Raw genomic sequence first — 20,274 nt, 5'->3', positions numbered from 1 at the left:
TTCCAAACCCGAGACCTTCAGAGAGCGTCGCGGGGGAGGACGGGGGGTGGGGGGACGAGTCAACTCAAACCCCCTCCCTTGAATCTCGCAGGGAAACTCACCTCCCGGTAAGCGCCCCGACTGCCAGGTGGAATGAATCAATCCAAGGATGGAGACGAGGTCGTGGGTCTTCGGAGCCCGGCTGACACACACCAAGTAATCCACGTTAGGAGGTCCGGAGCCCTTTCCCACTTTCCATCCAAGGCCAAAGCGCCGGCAGCCCCGGGCTCTGCGCTCAGGCCCCACGGAGATGGCGGGGACCCCGCCGCGGCGTTCCTAATTGGCAGCATCCCCCTGGCAAGAGGGGCGAACGCACCCCGTCTCCTGGTGCTCCAAGGGCACCCAGCCCGGACGCAGCTCCTCGTCTTTCTTCGCTGCGCATCGCCAGCGCGAGCCCTGAGATCCCTCCGGGATCCTCTCAGCCAAGCCCGGGAAAGCGCCCGGGGCAGTTCCGCTCTCGGCCTCGGGTTCGCAGGTCCTCGGGGCCCGGGCGCCGTAGGGTGGGCGCCGCGCGGCAGGAGTGGCGGAGGGAGAAGTGCGGGGCGGCGTGCCTGCTGTGTTAGCCGCTTCCTCCCGGACCCAGCACCTCACCGCGCGCTCGCGCTACCTCCGCGCTCTGCAAGCTGCCGGGCCATTCGGCCCTTATATACCAGCCGGCCCGAGGCGGGGCGGGGCCTGGTGGGCGGGGCGTGGGGAGGGGGCAGCTTGGGGGCCGCACTGCTTCCTGGGAGGTGTAGTTCCCTCCACCTAGTCACCGCAAACGCCAACAGCTGTAGGAAAGGTTGGGGTCCACCCGAAACAGCTGTGCTCCCTTGCACCCTTCCTTTGTAGATAAGGCTGGGATTCCGGCCTCGCTGTCAACTCCGTTAGGTCTAGGCTGGTCTTTGTGCAGAAGGTGGGTCACCTCAAGTCCCTAAATGCTGCCCAGGATGGCAAATCTTGGTAGCCCTGGAGTCAGACAAACCCAGCTAGGTTGCAGTCCCAGCCTGCTACGGAGGAGTTACCATGTATACCTCGGCTTCTTCATCTGACACGCAGGACATTAGAGTTTGCTTCCACCTGGTTAAAGAGGGAGGGGACCACACTCATTGCTGGCCCGCCTGCACAGGGTGGCCCGATCTCCCCATCTCTAATATGAACTGTAATTTCCTTTCATTTGTTAAGTGCTAAGCAAATTTGGTTTCAACAAGGCTCCACCTCTGAAAACCAAATGCCACCCTGGGACACCACCACCACCACCCCCAGCCCGCCACCAGATTAAAATTCTGAGGCTGCCATGCACGTAATCAGGCTTCATTTTCTGCAGCTGCCGCCTCGTGCATCCAACACCTGGGCACCAGCACGCACTAGGAGCACAAAGGTGGGAGTCCTCCCTCAAGGAGCTCACAGTCAAGTGAGAGAAGGACGTGCAAGGGGCTGTGTGGACCAGGGCGCCTGACTGTGCCAGGGGGCAGCAGCCAAGGCGTCCAGAGGGCTGGTGTCTGAGCGGAGTCTGGAAGGAACGGGTAGGAAGTAACCAAACAAAGAGACGCACAAAACAGAAAGCAACAAAGGCAGGCAGACAGCTGGCTGTGTGGAAGACACCGGGAGGGTATAAAAGAAGGAAGCGGGGCTCACTGGAGAGGAGGGGAAGGGTCTTGTATCAATTTCCTACGGCTGCTGTGCAAACCGGGTGGCTTAGAGCGACAGACGTTTATCATCTCAGAGTCCTGGAGGATATGTACACACATGTGCACAAGGGTTCCTACCCACACACAGACCTCCCTGCTCCCTCTGCTAAGAGGGTGTAGAGACAATAACACCCCAGCAGCAAGGAGCATTAGATCCATGATCTGTTTCTAATCCCGCTGCCCAATAAAAGGAACGAGGGCTCCTCAAAGAAATGGCCGATTTTAGGATTGGAGCAGGAAATATGCAAGGTGAGACGGGAGCATCCTGCAGTGCCAGAAAGTGAGAGGGACCTGGGTGGTTCCGTCGCTTGGGCCTCTGCCTTCAGCTCAGGTCATGATCCAGGGTCCTGAGATCGAGTCCCATGTTGGGCTCCCTGCTCAGCGGGGAGCCTGCTTCTCCCTCTGCCTCTGCCGCTCCCCCTGCTTGTGCTCTCTCTCACTCTCTCTCTCAAATAAATAAAATCTTTCAAAAAAGTAAGAAAGCGTGAGCACACACACGCACACACACACACACACACACACACACACAATGATGGGGGGTACAACAAAGGGATAGAAAAACCAACAGAAAGTGTTCCTAATACCCAAAGTTGGGGAACATCTGAGTAACAACAGAAGTATGACCCAAAGTAAAAATATATATATATTTCTGAGTCCACACTGATATAGATAATTGAATAATAAATATATGAGGGGAAATAAACAAATCTGTGCAGAACAATTCTAAAAATTTATGTAGGTATTCTGCCCTCAAGGAAGTAGAGCACAGCTTTCTACCCCTTAAGGGCAGGGTAGCGACAAGCGAGGTGATGGATGTAACAGGGCCCGAGCACAGGACAGAGGGCCAGTGTGCTGGGGGGACCTGGCTTGGGACAGGAGTGCTCAGAGCCAGTCACCTTGTCTATAGCAATCAACGTACACAAGATGCAGTAGCGAGGCACTGGTCTTCGGGTCACACCTTTGGGGAAATCTAAGTTCCCCTGTTCCACCTGTTGAAAAGGGAACCCCTGTGGAGGAGGGGGTGCATTCTGAGGCAATAAAGCGTCAGGTTAAATGGGGGCGATCTGAGCCAGACTAGATCCTAGGCTCAAAGCCCAGCTTTGTCACCGTCTAGCTGAATGACTTGGGCAGGGTACTGATGAGTCTGTGTCACAATGTCATCACCCGCAGAGTGGGGCCAGTTCAGGGGGTTGTTTCAAGGCACAAAGGAGTCAGTACCTGGAAGCCATGTGCAACAGAGCCTGCCCGAAGCAAGCACTCAGTAAACACTGACTCTGTGTAGGCAATAAGAGGAGAGGCAGAAAGCTTCTAGAAGATCCTAGAGGCGGAAGGAGTCCCTAAAACACAATCTGAGTGTAATATAAGGAAGTATTATTGGCATCGTAATTGTTCCCACAACGTGGAAGTCCTGAAGAGGGTACACAGATAAATGAGACATAATCCCGGCCCTTGGGGAGTTTCCAGTTGAGAACTGCACTGTCTCCGACAGTAGCCACGAGAGCCCACATGTGCCTATTTAAAGTCATGAAAAGTAAATAAACTTTAGGGGCGCCTGGGTGGCACAGCGGTTAAGCGTCTGCCTTCGGCTCAGGGCGTGATCCCAGTGTTGTGGGATCGAGCCCCACATCAGGCTCCTCCGCTATGAGCCTGCTTCTTCCTCTCCCACTCCCCCTGTGTTCCCTCTCTCGTTGGCTGTCTCTATCTCTGTCAAATAAATAAATAAAATCTTTAAAAAAAAAAAAAGAAAAGTAAATAAACTTTAGAAGTCACTTCCGCAGTAGCAACAGCCAGTAGCAACAGGTGCCTCGAGGCTAACATACTAGGCAGCCCAGATACGGAACATTTCCATCACCGATGCAGGTCGGTACCACGCAGAAGGAGGTCTCAAGATGCAGACTCTCAGGCTGCCCCCCAAACATCAGCACCCGCATCGTCTGATGTACATTCAAATTTTTTTTGAATTTGCAATAATCGTACATACATACATAATCCTACTTTAAAGAAATAAGAGGGTTGGACAGAGTTGATTTTAAACAAATGGAACAATGCCCTACATCTCATTCTTCAAGATCCTTTTTCTTCTCAGCCTTAGCTTTGGAGAGCCTTCCTCCATTTAGCAGTTCAAGGCAGGCACAGCATTCCGAAATAGTGTGACATGAAGGAAATTCAACAAAGTCCAGGACTGACCCGATGGCCCACTCTGCGTGCATGCAGATCACGGGCTATGCATATTGTCAAGCTAAAATATACAGATGAACTTGGTGCCCATGTCCAAAAATATCAAAGCAGGGATTGCACAGGAGAGAGTCAAAGGCACTGGGGTATGTTTAAGAAGTGACAGCACCTATCTGTGGGCTCGACTTATGAAACCCGGTTAGCTGGGCTTCCTATGCTTGGTACGGACATTCAAATAACTAAGAGACAGGCAAACTCAAACAGATTTTAGAAAAAAAGAATGCTATCATTGAACGGAAGTGAGTGCTCCAAAACCATCAAGAAGTTTCAAGAAGGATCAGCCAGGCCATTCAATTTCTGGACAATTCCAAGTGTGTGTGTGGTCACATGGACGACCATGTGAGGAGTCATCAGAGCCCACACTGCTCTCTCCATGTCACAAGATGATCATTCTTAAAAATTTCATTGAGCACTTACTAAATGTCTGGCTCTGTGCCAAGCATGTCAACATTTAATGCTCTCGGTAACCTTAAAAGATAGGAAATAGGATCACTGCTGTCTTACAGATGAGACACAGGGTAACCTGCCTGGGCTGAATAGCCTGGCCTGCCACCTTCCTGCTTCCATCCACCTGGCTTTATGGCCGACTCAGCCCCGCTTCTGCCTCTGGGGACCTTGTGGAGCCCTTCTTCGCCTCTCGAAATCCCTTCCTCCCTTGGTTTCTGCAGTCCTATGCCAGGCAGCCGTGTCTGCGCTCTTCACCGACTGTGCTACCATCCCCGCCCCCTCAATGTGGGGCACGTGCCACGCTCTGGTGCTGAGCCACCCACTCATCTCCCTCCTTGGGTGCCTTCTCGACTCTCTTGCACGCAGTCCTGCCCACTAGGAGTTCGGCTCGACCTCAGCTGTCTCCCACCAGCCTGCTGGAGGTCTCCACCTCAGGCTGCCTAAGAGCCAGCACCTTTACCCACGTACCGTCGATCCGAACGTCCCCCAGCAGAACCTCGCCGCCAGTGGGTGATTGTAGCAAGTGACTGCTTCCTGCCTTGGCCAGCTGTGCTTGTGTTGTCTCGGTCCTGAGGCTCCTGGGGCTTTTTTGGCTCCTCGTAGGAGCATCTCAAACGTGTCCTCCAAGGACAACCCCTCAAGCAATGGGGGAAAGAAAGAAATCATGGGATTATCCTTCGACCTGACAATTCTGAAGTTTATGCAGTTGCTCAGAGGGTCTCCAGGGAGATTCAGCCCTGTATGTCTCCCTGCGTAATTTCTCATGAACCCACCATCTATTGCCTGTTCTCCCTCCTATTCCCTCTCCCCCAACCCTTCACCTGTGCTCCCGATGATTAAGCAGAACTAATTTACCTGCATCTACATGCCAGCGTCCTCGTACCCATCAATATTTTTGCTGGTTGATTGCATCATGAGGGGGTTAAAGTTGGTGGTGTTACCATGTAGAGAAAGGGTAGTGTCTGCCCTAGAAGTACCCTATAGGAAGAGTGAGAGTCACCACAGCTTTCTGCCTCTAGACCGAACAGTGGCGACCGTTCATTCCTGCTTTCTTCCTTCATTCAACAAACATCTGTTTGGCACCAAGCAAGCAGCAGGCCCTATGCTAGCCACTGGGGGTATAATTACAAAGCTGACAGTCAAGGCCCTTGTCCTCGTGGGGGAGACAGATAACAAATAAGTGAACAACCAAATTAAATAATTGCAGATCACGATATGAAACAAACAAGGGCAGAAATAAAGAAGTATAGGAAGAAAGGCTATAATGGAAGAAAAAGAGCGTCTGACTTGGAAAGGCTTCTCTAAGAACAAGTTACAAAACTGATCAAATCTAGACCACTTCTGGCACACACAGACACATACATCTGAGGTGGCAGTGTGAGCAACAGGGGTAGAGAAGCCAGAGAAGGCTTCCTGGGGGAGGCATCCTGGACTTGGGCTTTAAAAGCAGACAGAGGGGCGCCTGGGTGGCTCAGTCAAGTAAGCATCTGCCTTCAGCTCTGGTAGTGACCTCAGGGTCCTGGGATCAAGCCCTGCATTGGGCTCCCTGCTCAGTGGGGAGTCTGCTTCTCCCTCTGCGCCCCCCCCCCCGCTTGTGCTCTGTCTCTCTCTCTAATGAATAAATAATATCTTGAAAATAAATAAATAGATAGATAGATAAAAGCAGACAGAGGGGTGCCTGGGTGGCTCAGTTGGTTAATCGTCCAACTCTTAATTTTGGCTCATGATCTCAGGGTCCTGAGATCAAGCCCGATGTCAGGCTCACATGGAGTCTGCTTGTCCCTCTCCCCCCACCCCACCCGCTCACTCAATCTCTCTCTTTCTAAAATAAATAAAATTTTAAGCATCTTTAAAAAAAATAAAAAATGAAATATGAAAGCAGACAGAGAAGTTTGTTGAAAGCATGACCTGGAGGCCAGGACTAGGCGGTGCCTGCTGGGGGAGGGGGGGCGGGGGCAGGGAGGCAGCACGCGTGCCACAGGGTCCCAAGTCCGGGTGAAATGTGGCAGCCAGTTGTCCCTGATGTCTCCCACAGATGGCAGAAAGCCGCTCAGCCAAGAACCCACATTTTCCCCTGGGAGTGGGGTGGCTTCAGAAAGCCCCAGACACCCAGGCATGCCTGCACAAGGTGACAGAAGGCGGGGATGGGACACAGACTACACCTTGTCGCTTCCACGGAGCTAGCAAAGCCAAACAGGCATCTGTGCAGGGGGTATGGTTGTGTGCAGGGGCCACAGAGGTTGGGGCTTGCACAGGGCTCTCCCTCCGGGGAGCAGGAAGCCCCACCCAGATTCTGGAAGAAGCTTTGTAATGCAAATACTCTCTAAGACATCCTAAAGGCATTCACCTGAGATGCCCTCTCTCCTCCCTCCCTCTCTCTGTCTCTCTCTCTCTCTCTCTCAGGTCATTTCTTCCATTCCAGGGAGCAGGTCAGATGGGTGGGAGATGGGATTGAGCAGTGCTGGGAAAATGCCTCGGCCCCACCCCACTCCTCCCACCCCCTGGTCAGGGGGAGGTGCACACCGGCACTCCCCTTGCAACACTGAGGCTTTGTTTGCCAGTGGTTCTGAAATCAGCCTCCTCGCTTACCTCATCCAACACTGGAAGTTCTGTCCCCTCCTTCTCCTTCACTGCGGAGGGGGGAAGAGAGCTGCAGGAAGAGGGGGTAGCTAATAAAGGCCAACATGTCTATGTAAGCCTGCCCCCCCAACCCATTATTGCCCGTGACTGCCCTATCCCCCCATACAGAAGAGAAAATTGGCTTAGAGAGGGCTGAAGAATTTGACCAAGGTCATGGGGTGGGTGGGTTCCTGAGCGGGCTTTGGATATCAGTTGTTCTGTACAACCTGTTGATTTTCCCTTGACAACCCCTGGCTCCCTGCTTGCCGGAAGTCAGATCACCCGAAGGAGTGGCTGTCCGGTGAAGAACTATCAGATACAAGAAAGGAAGAGGCTCCGGTCCAAGTTCTGGGTCAGCCCTTCATTAACAGAGCTAGGTTCCCTGCGGAAACATGAGGGGCTGGCCTTACGTGCAGGTTGCCGATGAGGCCATAAGTCACCAGGACTTTTCACAGGGTCCGGAGAAAAGGCCCAGATGTTAGAACAACAAACCATCACATTTTAATTCCTTTATTCAATTAAATAGTTGCTGAGAGACTTCCAAGTCAACCCAGACATTCCTAAGGAATTTGTGCATTACTTCATTTTACATATAGGGAAAGTAAGGCCCAGAGAAGGTAAGATACTCCTCAAGGACACACAGTAAAGCAGGTGGAGATGACAAAACTGCACATTCAGAGACAGAGTGACCTGCCCACAGTTACACAGATGCTGAGTGGCAGAGCTGGGGCCTGAAGAGCAGGGAGGGGTCTCATTCCATGCTTTTCACCACTTGAAGCCACCTTGGAAATTCAACACTGTCAACAGCAGTATTTTCAAATGGAAAGTGTACCTCTTTAATAATTGTTTTATCTGGCAAATTGACCTTTAACCTACTTATTTTTCAAAAACCATCTGAGAAACAGGATATTGAAATAGACCTAGAACAAGAGATCAAATTAGTAATTAAAAAAAAACTCATAAAAAGTAAAGCCCAGGGTCAGATGGTTTCAAAAGCTACCAAACATTTAAATCTTCACAAATGTCTAATTCTTTGCAAACTTTTCCAAAAAATAGAATAGGAGGGATCGCTTCTCAGCTTAGTCTATGAAGCCAGTATTATCCTGATACCTGGTAACACCCAGGATTCCCTTGTTACCAAGACAAAAGAAAAGAAATGCAGACCAACACCCCTTGTGAATATACACGCAAAAACCATAAACAAAATGCTGGCCAACCACATACAGCAACATATAAAAATGATTGTATACCATGACCAAGTGCGCTTTTACCCCAGGAAGGCAAAGTGGATTTAACATAAGGAAATTGATCAGTGCAATTCACTACATGGAAAGAAAGAAGGAAAGAAAGAAAGAAAGAAAGAAAGAAAGAAAGAAAGAAAGAAAGAAAGAAAGAAAGAGGAAGGAAAGGAGGAAAGAAAGAGAGAAAAAGGGAAAGAAAGAAAGAAAGAAAGAAAGAAAGAAAGAAAGAAAGAAAGAAGGAAAGAAAGAGGAAGGAAAGGAGGAAAGAAAGAGAGAAAAAGGGAAAGAAAGAAAGAAAGAAAGAAAGAAAGAAAGAAAGAAAGAAAGAAAGAAAGACAAGACTATCTGAGCATCTCAGTTGACAGAAAAAGCATTTGAAAAAATCTAAAACTTTTTCCTAATAAAAACACTCAACAGGGGCGCCTGGGTGGCTCAGTCGTTAAGCGTCTGCCTTCGGCTCAGGGCGTGATCCCAGCGTTCTGGGATTGAGCCCCACATCAGGCTCCTCCGCTGGAAGCCTGCTTCTTCCTCTCCCACTCCCCCTGCTTGTGTTCCCTCTCTCTCGCTGGCCGTCTCTCTCTGTCAAATAAATAAATAAATAAATAAATAAATAAATAAATAAATAAATAAAGTCTTAAAAAAAAAAACCACTCAACAACCTAGGAATGCAAGGGACCCCCTCAGCCTCATTAAGGACGTCTATGAAAAACCCACAGCTAAGAGCATTCTTCAGGGTGAACGCCTGGATGTGTTCTGGTCAGGAACAAGACAAGGATGTCTACTCTCACCATGTGTCCTCAACATTGTGCTGGGGTTTGTAGCCATGGCAATTAGGCAAGAGAATAAAGGTATCCAGATTGGGAAGGAAGTAGTAAAACTATCTCTATTTAAAGTTGACATGATAATAACACGTGTTGGTGAGGATATGGAGAAACTGGAATGCTCAACCACCACTGGGGGGAATGTAAAATGGTGCAGTCACTTTGGAAACAGTCTGGCAATCTTCCCATGATTATACATATTGTTCCCATAGGATCCTGGCATTCCACTGCAAGGTATTGACCCAAGAGAAGTGAAAACGTATGTCCACACAAGAAAAACTTGGACATCAATACTCATTGCAACATGAGTCATAACAGCAAGAAGTAGAAACAGCCCAAGAAGTAGAAACAGCCCATTGACAGATGAACAGATCAATAAAATGTGATATGTTTACACAATGGAACATTATTCAGCAATGACAAGGAGGGAAGTTTTGATACATGCTACAACAAAGAGGAACGCTGAAAATATGCTGAGTAAAGAAATCGGACACAAAGGCTCTCGTTGCATGATCCCATTTGTATGAAATGTCCATAACAGGCAAATCCATAGAGACAGAAAGTAGGGTGGTGACGGCCAGGGACTTGGGGGAGACACAGAACTAAGGAGATAAGGGAAACGCAAGTCCTCCCTGTGGAATGAGAACCCTACATCTGAGCCATGGGCTGGCTGCATTCTGGCATTCCCTCTGAACCTGACAAATGAAGGCACACTTGGGAAACGCTGCAATTTCACTGTCACCTGAAGGGGTAACGGCATAAAACCAGTATCACTGAAAATATTTAAAACAGTTGGAATACCTATTTAATGGCAAATGGTAAGACCCAGAAATTTCTAACACAAGGCAGGCACTGAGAAGTCAGTGTGCCCTCCATTCCTGGCCATCTGAGTCCCCTCCATTGAGGTGCACTTGCAAACATGCCCTCGATTGCATATTAATCGCGTATTACATTTCTAGTCCACCATGGGACTTTGGGCTTGGCATCCAGAGCTCACCAATAAAATGAAAGGGGGGGGCAACATTCTTTCCTGATCTAAAACGTTCAGCCTCAATTGCCAGGCACAGCCATCTTGCAACCATGCCAGTGACCTGCCTCAAGACGAAAGTGACGCTAGAGCTGGGAGAACCCGGGGCTCTGATGACATCACCGATCCACCAGATCGACTAGCCCTGCAGCCCATCCTACCTCTGGACTTCTTGCTATGTGATGTCATACGAGTCCTCACTGTTTACAGCTTATGGCAGGATTTGTGTGACCTTGATTGATGACCAGTCCTGCTGACTACACCAGGCTGAGGTCTGGGCCCATAGCCCACTCTGGGACTGATTCTGCTGTGTGATCTTCAAGAAGTCACCCAACCTTTCTGGACCTGTTTACTCCCTCTCAAACATGGGGATACATTTTTCCATTTGTCCTTATTTTGCAAGATGACTCAAACCCAATGAGATGCAAAGGGTCTACAGAAACCTGAGAGGGGCCAGGATTTATGGATCACAGTGTCTTCCCTCTTTGACCTTAAACCCTAAGAGGCTTTGCAATGCCATTTTACAAACATTACATCATTGAAACTTCACATCAACGCGCTTTGAGATGACAGTACCGTTATTCCCATTTTTGTAGATAAGGAAACAAGGTCAGGCATGTTGAGTGACTTGCCCAAGGTCACATAAGCCAAGGCTTAAACCTGTGTGATCTCATTTATGGTCCATTATCTTACACCCTCAATCACCACCCTATCAAATAACTAAGGTGCATCCATCAGCAATCAGAAAATAATGACATTGCCAATTACCTGATTTATTTATTTGCTTAACTGATAGCTTCTCTCTATTAAATTGTGAATACGTCAAATGGTGTTTGCGAAGCCCAGTAAAATCTCTTAACGTTGATTACTTTGCTTCTAAAAATAGCTGCTGTTGGACAATACCTGTGATGAACACTAATTTGCCTCGAGTCCTCCCTTCTCTGAGAACCACACCTCTTCCTAGCACACGGAGAATGCAGATCTGCAATGAGAAAGCAGCAACCTCGAGTGCAGAGCAAAGCAGTTCCACGTGTGTTCTGCACACAGACTATATCCTTTCTAACCTGCCTTTTGAGATTTCATTCTTTTCTTTGGGTTTATTTACTTAATTATTTTGTCCCAAATCCTTCCGGTAAATTCCTCTTTGGGCCCATGCTAGTTCCATGTGGGTGTCTATCACTTGCCATGAAAAAGGCTATGATCTCCCAGACCATGTGTGAAGAGGTCGCTACAAGAGAATCATGGCAACCACGGAGGCGGGACAGCAAACATCGCAGGATGGGCACGCACGCATTTTAAAACAGACGGGTACTTAGAGGCTCTCTTCCAGCTAGAAATTCGCTACGTTTTGGAAGAAGTTTTAATAAACTTGAACAAAAAAGCAAACGCTCCTGCTCAGAATCCCTCTCTGCTTCGGGAATGCTGTTCCACCCTGGGTGGCTCGTCAGAGCAAAGAGCATCACCATCGGCACCGTGGAAAGAAGGTAGGAGCTGCTCTAAAAGGCACGGCTTTGGCTTAAAACAGCAGCTCATCTCAGTGTTAAGAAGAAGCTCTGAAGTTACCTGGTGAAGTTGGGAACGGCCACAGCATGAGACAGAAGAATCTAGAAATGTTAGAAAGCAAAAGATCAAGAACTGACCCATTAATGTTCGGAAGGGTGGAAGAATCCTAGAAAATGTGTGAGTCGTTCCAGCTTGCAGAACTTTTCTCAGTCGTAATGATTATTTGTCCATGTCTTGAAGGTCTCTGCTGATTACAAATATCATCCACGAGAAAGAGACAGGATGTGTTCAGTGTGTCCCTGACTCTAGTTTTTGTATTATTCAGGGTCCCGATAGGATACAGACGGCCCATCCCAATTGTGGGGTTGAAGAGAGTTTAAGGCAGGGACTGGGCACAAGGGGACGGGTGAATTTCAGGGAGACCAATGAGAGAGAGTGCAGGGCCTCAGCACCAGCCAGTGAGGAGGCCTGACCCCCACTAAGCCAGAGGACACATGGGGGGCAATGGTTTCCAGAAGCTAGAGAGGGCAGCTACACTGGGAGACCCACCTGCTGACAAGCGTGCCTACTTTCCTCTTACCATCCACCTCTTGCCCGTTGTTCCTCTGGCTGCTGAATCCAACTGGTATCCAGAGGCCAAGAGAGCCAGTTGGTGCCATCAAGATAGGGCAACTCTTGGGGCAGGGAGCAGGGTGGGGGAGGGTGGGGACAGGATCATGACAGGCCAAGGGAAGAGATCCAGCCCCGTGTTTGTTTCCCCCACCAGGGAGCATTAGAGTGGAAAGCTAGAGAGAGATCACAGCCCTGACATCCCATCCAAGCTCTAGAGCTCCATTTCCAACTGGCTATTGGGCACATGCTCCTCGGTGTCCTGCTGGCTTCTCGCACCCAACGTATCCAAACCACGCTGCTCATCTTGCTGCTATGTTCTGATCCTTCGCTGGACCTCCTGATTTGTTATGTTTCTCCAGCTCTGTCCTCCTGGCCACCCAGGCTAAGAGCTCAGCACACCTCCATGCTGTGGTCTCCGTGGTTCCTAAACCCCCACCATCTTAGCGCTCACTGTCTTACCCACTCTTTCTTTACTCATTTGCTTCTATCTTGGAGGATCCCCTTCCAACTGGTTTCCACATCTCTAACATCTTCCCCTTTAAATGCATCTTACACACACCATAGCCTCATTCATTAAAACCCAACTCAGATCTTGATTCATTTGCCCGAAACTTAACCGACCCAGTCCCTCCTTGTTCCCCAAATATGCTCCACGCCTGCCTGCTTCAGCTTCTCTGCTTAAACTTTTCCTTTGCCTGGAGGAGGGACTATCCTTCATCGTCACTTCCTGGAGCCTAACCTCCCTTCATGCTACCAAAGATTTTGATCTTTTCCCTCCTGCGCTCTCCTGGGATATTTTGATCGTACTCCTCTTAGGGCATATAACCCATTCAACTTTATATAACCCTAATCCATAAGAGTTCTTTTCTCTTTTCCTTACCACTTTGTAAACTTGAGGGCAAGAATCATGCCCTATTCATTTCTGTAGTTGTCCCTAGTACCTAGCCAAGCGGCTGGCTCGGTGTAGATATTTAATACCCACACATTGAATGAATGCATGCGAGTATCACTTGGGAAATTCGCCAAGGGCCAAGGGGGCAATATATTTCTTGGTCTGTCTCTCTGGTCTCCACAATAATACACATCAAGTACAGCCCTAATGAGCCCCACACTGATCGTGGCGCATATGACTAAGCATATACTTGAACTGCTTTATGGAAGCACTTTTCAAACAGCTTTATAGCATAGCCAGGCACACAAGGTTGGGAATAGATATCTAGAGATTTATTGGATCATTAAATGAACAGGAGGACAATGGGCATTGTGTTCATCTACACCGTGAGAGAGAGACCCAGGGCACCTAAACCATCCCCACAGTAAAAATCAGCCCTCAGGCTCCATGTCATCTGCAACTCACCAAAAAGGGCCCTGCAAGGTTTGGATGAGCCAGCGGGAAGAGTCTGAAAGCCTTGAGCCCACGATGGTGGGTGTAGGTGGGAGGAGGATGGGGTGAGGGGAGGAGAGAAGAGAGGAATTGTCAAAAGTGCAGTGATTTAGTGTCTGTCTCTTTCTTCCTCCCTCCCTCCCTCCCTCCCTCCCATCACCCTGCCTCCTGCACAAGGAACTATTGAGAAGGGACAGAACAAACGCTCCCTTATGCAGCTCCCACGGCGTCTCTGGGTTTGTCCGAGACAGCTGCCTGTAGCACGCTATGGTTACTCATTACCCGGGTTCCCAGGCAGGAAAAGGAGCAAACTTAATAGACCCGAACTAACCCTCAGCTCAAATACTCCAGCCGTAAATAAATAAATAAGTCAGGTGTACCAGGACTCCGGGACAGGGGTGGGGGAGGGGTGGCGGTGCGAGGGGATGAGGGGAGGGGATGGGGAAAAAAACAAGAGTCTCTAGAAGGGGAGGGGGAGGAGGAGGAGGAAGGCGAACTCCCTTTGGAGAAAGGACAGAGGGGCACTTGTGCTGGTGCCCGTCCTCGCCTGCAGCGTGGCCTCGGGTCTCAGCTGGCCACTCGCGGACCTTGCAGAGAATGAGGACTTTGAGGGAAGAGAAAAGAAAGCCCTAGTTCGCCAGCTGCCATGCCCAACCCCTGCAGCCTGGCTTGCTTCTTGACATTACCAACTGCCACCGCGTTTGCTAGTGGCAGAGGCTCTGTGAGGTGGAGGGTGAGCTTTGCTTTCCTCCTGACCCCCAAAGCAAAGGCTCCGTCCTCTGCCACCACGATGCCCACCGAACAGATGGGGAGGGCAGGGGTGCATGGAGAGGGTGAAGGGATAAGAGGCAGGGCAACGGTGGGCAGGAAGACAGTCGTACCCCCCAATTTAAATATATCGATACCACCAGGGGCATCTCTCCCCCCTCGCCGAGGGCACACTAAGCAATGTCTAGAGACATTTTTCGTCGTCACTCCTGGCAGGGGGCGGGCTGGGTGGGGTGGTACTCGCATCTGGTAGACGCCAGGATGCTGCTAAACACCCCACAACACAGAACAGCCTTCCACGAGACAGAACGTTCCAGCCCCAAACGTCACGGTGCTGAAGCTGAGAAAACCTACTATAAATCTCCATCCCAGAGCCCCGTCCCCAGCCACGGCCACCTCCGATTTTGTAGATGGCATCGGTCAGCCCGCCAGCCCATAACAGTTCCATAAATGCCGCTTCCCCGCCCTGTTCTTCCAGGTGAACGAGGGAGGAAGACGCTAGACCCGCACATGCACCAAAGTATTGATCTCCTTCGGAGTAACGCTGGGAACAGACCCACGGAGCAGACACATCCCCCACCACAGGGGAGAGGAGGCACCTCGATCACGGCAGCATCCCGCAGTCACTGTCTGATCAGTTGACAGACTGCCCGAGGAATTTCGGGACCCAGGGGGTGTGGCCGCCTATCACTTTGTCTCCAGTCTCTGCCAACTCTGGGGGCTGGTGAGGCTGCATTTGGGGTTATTTTTTTCCTACTGAATTTGTTGCTCCCTAGCCAAACAACCTTACACGTGACTCTTACCCTCACGGGGCCTCAATTTAATAAAGTCAGCGTGGGCAGGGATGGTCCCCAGTCACCCTCTCAAGACCACTGCGAAGTTTAATGAGCTCTTTCTGGAGTGTAAAGTGCTCCCAGCAGACCTCCTACCAAGATGAAGCATGACCCAATTACTGTGGCCAAGTGTGCAGTAAGCGTGGACAACTTCAAGGGGCAGGATGAGATTTGTTTTCCAGTGTGGCTTTGGCAACCAAGCGTTGGTGGTCTATATTCCAGGAAGACCATCCTACCCGGCTGCCCCCGGGGCAGACAACCTGCCACTGCGGGTCCATGCCTCCATTGCCCTCATGCCAGTTCCTCAAAGGAGTGTGTGCCTAGGTGGGAGAGGGTGATGCGTGTGTGTGTGACATGTATGTTCTTGTGTGTTATATACGTGCAGGTGATGTGTGCACACGTGTGAGGAGTGTGTGCAGGGCCACAGACGATAAATGTCAGAGCAAGAGGACCAAGGAAGACTCCAGAGAGAAGACTGTCCTAAAACATCTCTGGTGGGTACCTTTGGGGACACAGGATATCTAGAGCCTAGAAACTCCAAGAAAAGGCTTATCCGGGTTCAATTCCTGTCTCTGCTACTCTGGAGCTAGGTGAACTTGGGCAAGGTATTTAACTTCTGTCGGATTCCATTTCCTCATCTCCATAAAGGGATAATAAAATCATCCACCCTGTGTCTTACGGGAATTAGTGAATATGTGTGAAGTACCCAGCACTGGGCTCGTAGCAAGCACTCAGTAGAGGGCAAATGTTCTGATTATCATTGCTTCGGGAGAAAAGTTCTTCCTGGAGTCTAACCTAATGCTGTCTGCTCCCTTCCCTGCCTCCCAGGGAAAGCCCTCCCCCCTGGGTTGATCACCATTGACAGAGTCCTTTCTGACTCCAGTGGCCTTTTGGGGGAGACGTCTGACCCCCACATAGCAGCTGAGGCATCTGGTCCACCTGGCCCAGACGCGCGAGGGAACAAGGTAAGCTGATGACCAACCTGCCACCTCGAGGGCCCCCAAAGCCTTCCTTGATGGCCCACCAGACCGCAAAGAAAGCCTGGCTGGAGCTTCCTCCCTTATGCCTACAGCTGACGCCTGCTTCCTAAAACCCCCAGATGCCTGATGACGACTTATTGCCACCATAAAGCAATGACGGGCCACTATCACTGTTCAATCAGCCCCGCCTGCCCTTCACCACGGGTTTGTCAAAGCCTCCCCTCCCTTCCCTGTTGTTAGCTCGCCGCTTGCTTATCTGCTGCTGGAGACAGAAGTCTCTGGTTTAATTGTGGCAAATTAATTATTGAACTCCACAGCCTGCTCCTCCCCACGCACACGACAATAAGCCCCATTGAAAGCCCAAGTGGAATCCACCGTCATCATAGACTAGCTAAGGGGAGCTCATTCAGTCCCAGCCTCAGAGGGGGCTCGAAGCAACGGAGGGAAACTCTTCCTCCATGAGGCCTCTCCCAACCCTTCTGCTGCAGATACCTCCGTGCAAGAGCGAGATTGTGCCAGCTAAGCTCTTGCTTGCAAATCAATAAGCGATATTGCCACGAAACTCACGAGTTCATTTCCGAGGATGTCGAAGCCCCTGAGTCTGGTTCAGAGCAGGTGCTTAATCCGTGTTGAATGGATAAATGGACACGGATGAGCGTCCTCTCCAACTCAACCTCATTTGTTGAATGATAGTTGATACAAAATAATACACGTAACTCACCGCGTGTACCTGACGGGCACTGTTTCCAGCACTTTCTTCTCCTAACTCTGAAGTAGGTATTGTGGCCATCAATTTCCGTTTACCGATGAGGAAACTAGGGACTATTTTATGAAGAGGTTAAGTCACTTGCCCAAGAGCCCGGTGAGGAGCAAACCAGGATTCAAACCCAGACAGAGTCCACACACCGACAGATCATACACTCCTGCTTCCTGTGCGGATGTAACTCTTACCGCAACAGTAAGACGAGCACCTGGAATCCACCACCCAGCTCGGTGAAGGGAGTAGAGCATGACCGAGACCACTGCTCTTCACTGGGCAGTCCTTCCCAGCCGTCCAGCTGTCCTTCCTCCTCCTCCCCAGATAGACAAATACTCCAAATTCTGTTTAGTATTCCCTTTATTTTCATTGCAGTTTTAACACATATGTGCCATTCTCTAAACAACATGCTGCCCAGTTTTGTTGTTGAACCTCATTAAAATGGTCTTATGTTCCCTGGAGTCTGGTGCTTCATTACCCTGAAGTCGTTGAACATATTTTCTGAGATTTTCTTCTCTGCTCCTCTACTTTTTATGCTTTTCTTTGCTCTAACACTCCTGGGTACGATCTATGCTGTCTTAATTTATATTTAAGGATATATTGCTTGCAAAGCTTTACATTTATAAAAATAGTTCTTCATCCCTCAGTTCTTTTGGGTCTGCAGTCCTTACCTCTTCCTTTTTCTAACAATGCGGAAGGCTCTCTACAATGAGGACCCTAAAATAAAAGGGGACCCAGGCTGACACAGGGTTTCTGGGCACTCGAGGCAGGCTGGGAAGTCACTGGGCACCCAGGTCAATATTTCTGTGAGATGACAGCACAGGACTGCAATGTGGTGAAGACTGGGCTTTGGAACCAGCTCGCTCTGGCTGCTGTATTGATAGAAGGTATTGGCACAATGGAGTGACAGACAATGGAATGCTATTGTCTTCCAGTACGAGGCATTTATTCCCACATTTTTAGGCCTGCAGGTTGACGGTGGTTCTGCCAATCTGGGACGGACTCAGCTGGGCAACTTGACCTGAGGTTGCCTGTTGGCCCAACTTGGATCCTGGGCTGTGGGTTGATCATTTTCTACTGCTGCCTAACACACCCCACAGCTTGACGGCTTCCCACCACGACTTCTTTCTGACGATGATTCTTGGGGCTGGCTGGGCGGATCCGCTGATCTCGCCTGGGCTCACTCAGGTGTCTAGGGTCCACGGTGGTCTCACTCACATGTCCGGCAATGGGTGCTGGCGATCCTTTGGGGATCACTGGTTCTCTTTCCCGTGGCTTCATTCTTCAGTAAGCTAGACTGACGTTTGTACAACAGGTTGGGCTCAGGGTTCCAAAAGAGCTCATGAGAGTCCAGTGAGCAAGGTCTGTTAAGGGCTCTGGAAGCCGCACATATCACTTTGGCCACATTCTTCTGGTCAGTACGAGTCATCAAGTGGTCAGCCCAGGTTCAAAGCAGGCAGGGCAGTAGAAACAGGCTCCCCCTCTTGATGACACAAATGGCAACTTCACATTACGAAGGAGCATGGATTCAGGGTGGCACGATTCACTTGACCGGGCGAGGCAGAGAGTTAATTACCAACACGATCTACCACAGCTGGGTTCAGATCCGCTCCACTTGTGTTTTTCTCTGGATCCAAGACTGAAGGGCCAGTAGAGACCTGGGATGTGCTCTTCTTGAGGTAGACAACAGGAAACCAAACCAAGCCAAACCCTGAAGCTTCCTGCTCCTGGCATGGCCCTAACATTCCATCGGCCAAGGCAAGTGATATGGCCAAGGCCCACATCCATGGTGCGGGAATAGTGGAGGGTGTGGGCCAGTATATATAAATGAAACAATACTCCACACTCTGATAGGCCCTCTGCAACGTAGAATATTTAGTTCTTGCCTGAAAAACATGGGGGAACTCCTCCCTCAGAGGGTTGTTTCAGGCAGTGACTAACTCACCCTGGTTTGCCTGGGACTCACCTGGTTTTACTTTTTTTTTTTTAAGATTTTATTTATTTATTTATTTGAGAGAGAGCGCGTGGACATGGGCAAGGTGAGGCGGGGAGGGACAGAGGGCGAGAGAGAAGCAGACTCCCTGCTGAGCCTGACACGGGGCTCGATCCCAGGACCCCAAGATCATGACCTGAGCAGAAGGCAGAGGTCCCACAGACTGAGCCACCCAGGTGCCCCAGGACTTTCCTGGTTTTAGCACTGAAGGTCTCATATCCCAGGACATCCCTCAGTCCTGTAGGATGGTTTGGGGACTAACAACCTCAACGGCCCCCTCAATCCTCCCAACAACCCCCAACTAGGTATTACGAGGAGGATGATTATCCATACACCTCTGGAACGAAAATCAACTTCTCTGCAGCTACGCATACAGCCGGTGGGAGAACCCCTCTCCAGCAACAGTCGCCAACTGCCCCACTTCTCCCAAACCCCCTACCTCCGAAGCCCTTCCCTCCTGAGGTCCTTGCTCCCTGGTCTTTACGAACGGCCCTCTGGAGGAGAACAGGTGCTGCGTAAAGAGAGAAATTGAGGTCCAGGCAGGTAAAGGGGGCTCCCGCTGATGAGGAATGAGGAGTTCTCAGGTCAGGGTGGAGCAGAGAGTGACACAGGAATGAGGGGGGTTAACCTCGGAAACAGAGGGGCTAGCCTATAACTAGGCAGAGTCCCCAAGAGACAGGAAAGAGGACACCCAGCACGGCTTGGCATGGCCCGCTCACTGGCCAGGCTTGGCTGGGAATGGCTGAACCTCGCCACGGAGTTTCCCACCCTTCCATAACTTCAGACCTTCAGAAAAGCGCCCTGTGCTGACCCACTGGAGCCAGATCCCAGTCCTGCCCTCCCTCTGACTTACCTGCTGTGTGACCTGCAGCAAGCTGTCCAACCTCTCTGGGCCTCAATTTCTGTGTTTATGAATCAACTCCCTGACCTCCCAAGACTCAGGGGGAAGGTGAACAAGAGAGCTGCCTAGAGCCAGGAGACACTGTTACAGATCATCTGGTCACCACTTTGCAGGTGAACCTCCAGAAGGGATGATATTTATATTTTTTTCTTCAAGAAATGATAAAAAGCAGGCATGTTGTAATGGAAGAGCACTGAATTTGGAATCGGAACACCAGGTCTTGGTTATGTGCTGCCATTTAAAAGTCGCCCGAATTCTTGAAGCTATGGTTACTCTTGAGGATGAATCACAATTCTTGTCTTATGCCTTAGTCACTTCAAGCTGCTGTGACAAAATACCAGAGACTGGGGAGGGGGGGTTTAAACAACACACATTTCCTTCCCACCGTTCTGGAGGCTGGAAGTCCGAGACCAGGGTGCCGGCATGGTCAGGTTCTGGGGAGAG

At 50.2% G+C, this 20,274-nt stretch overlaps 1 long non-coding RNA gene across 1 annotated transcript in view; it reads right to left on the bottom strand.

Moving 5' to 3' along the window:
• Positions 1 to 670, bottom strand: part of LOC123802917 (uncharacterized) — a 142,659-nt gene extending 141,989 nt beyond the window's left edge. The window contains exon 1 of the long non-coding RNA XR_006782695.2: positions 102 to 670. This is a non-coding gene — a long non-coding RNA (uncharacterized LOC123802917). The remainder of the gene's footprint in view (positions 1 to 101) is intronic.
• Between the last annotated feature and the right edge of the window lie 19,604 nt (positions 671 to 20,274).

Source organism: Ursus americanus, chromosome 23 (assembly GCF_024610735.1).
Source record: "Ursus americanus isolate L20-20 chromosome 23, mUrsAme1.1.p, whole genome shotgun sequence".
Taxonomy (NCBI): domain Eukaryota; kingdom Metazoa; phylum Chordata; class Mammalia; order Carnivora; family Ursidae; genus Ursus; species Ursus americanus.
Note: the sequence above shows the minus strand (reverse complement) of the source record. Positions and strands in the feature narration are given on the sequence as shown.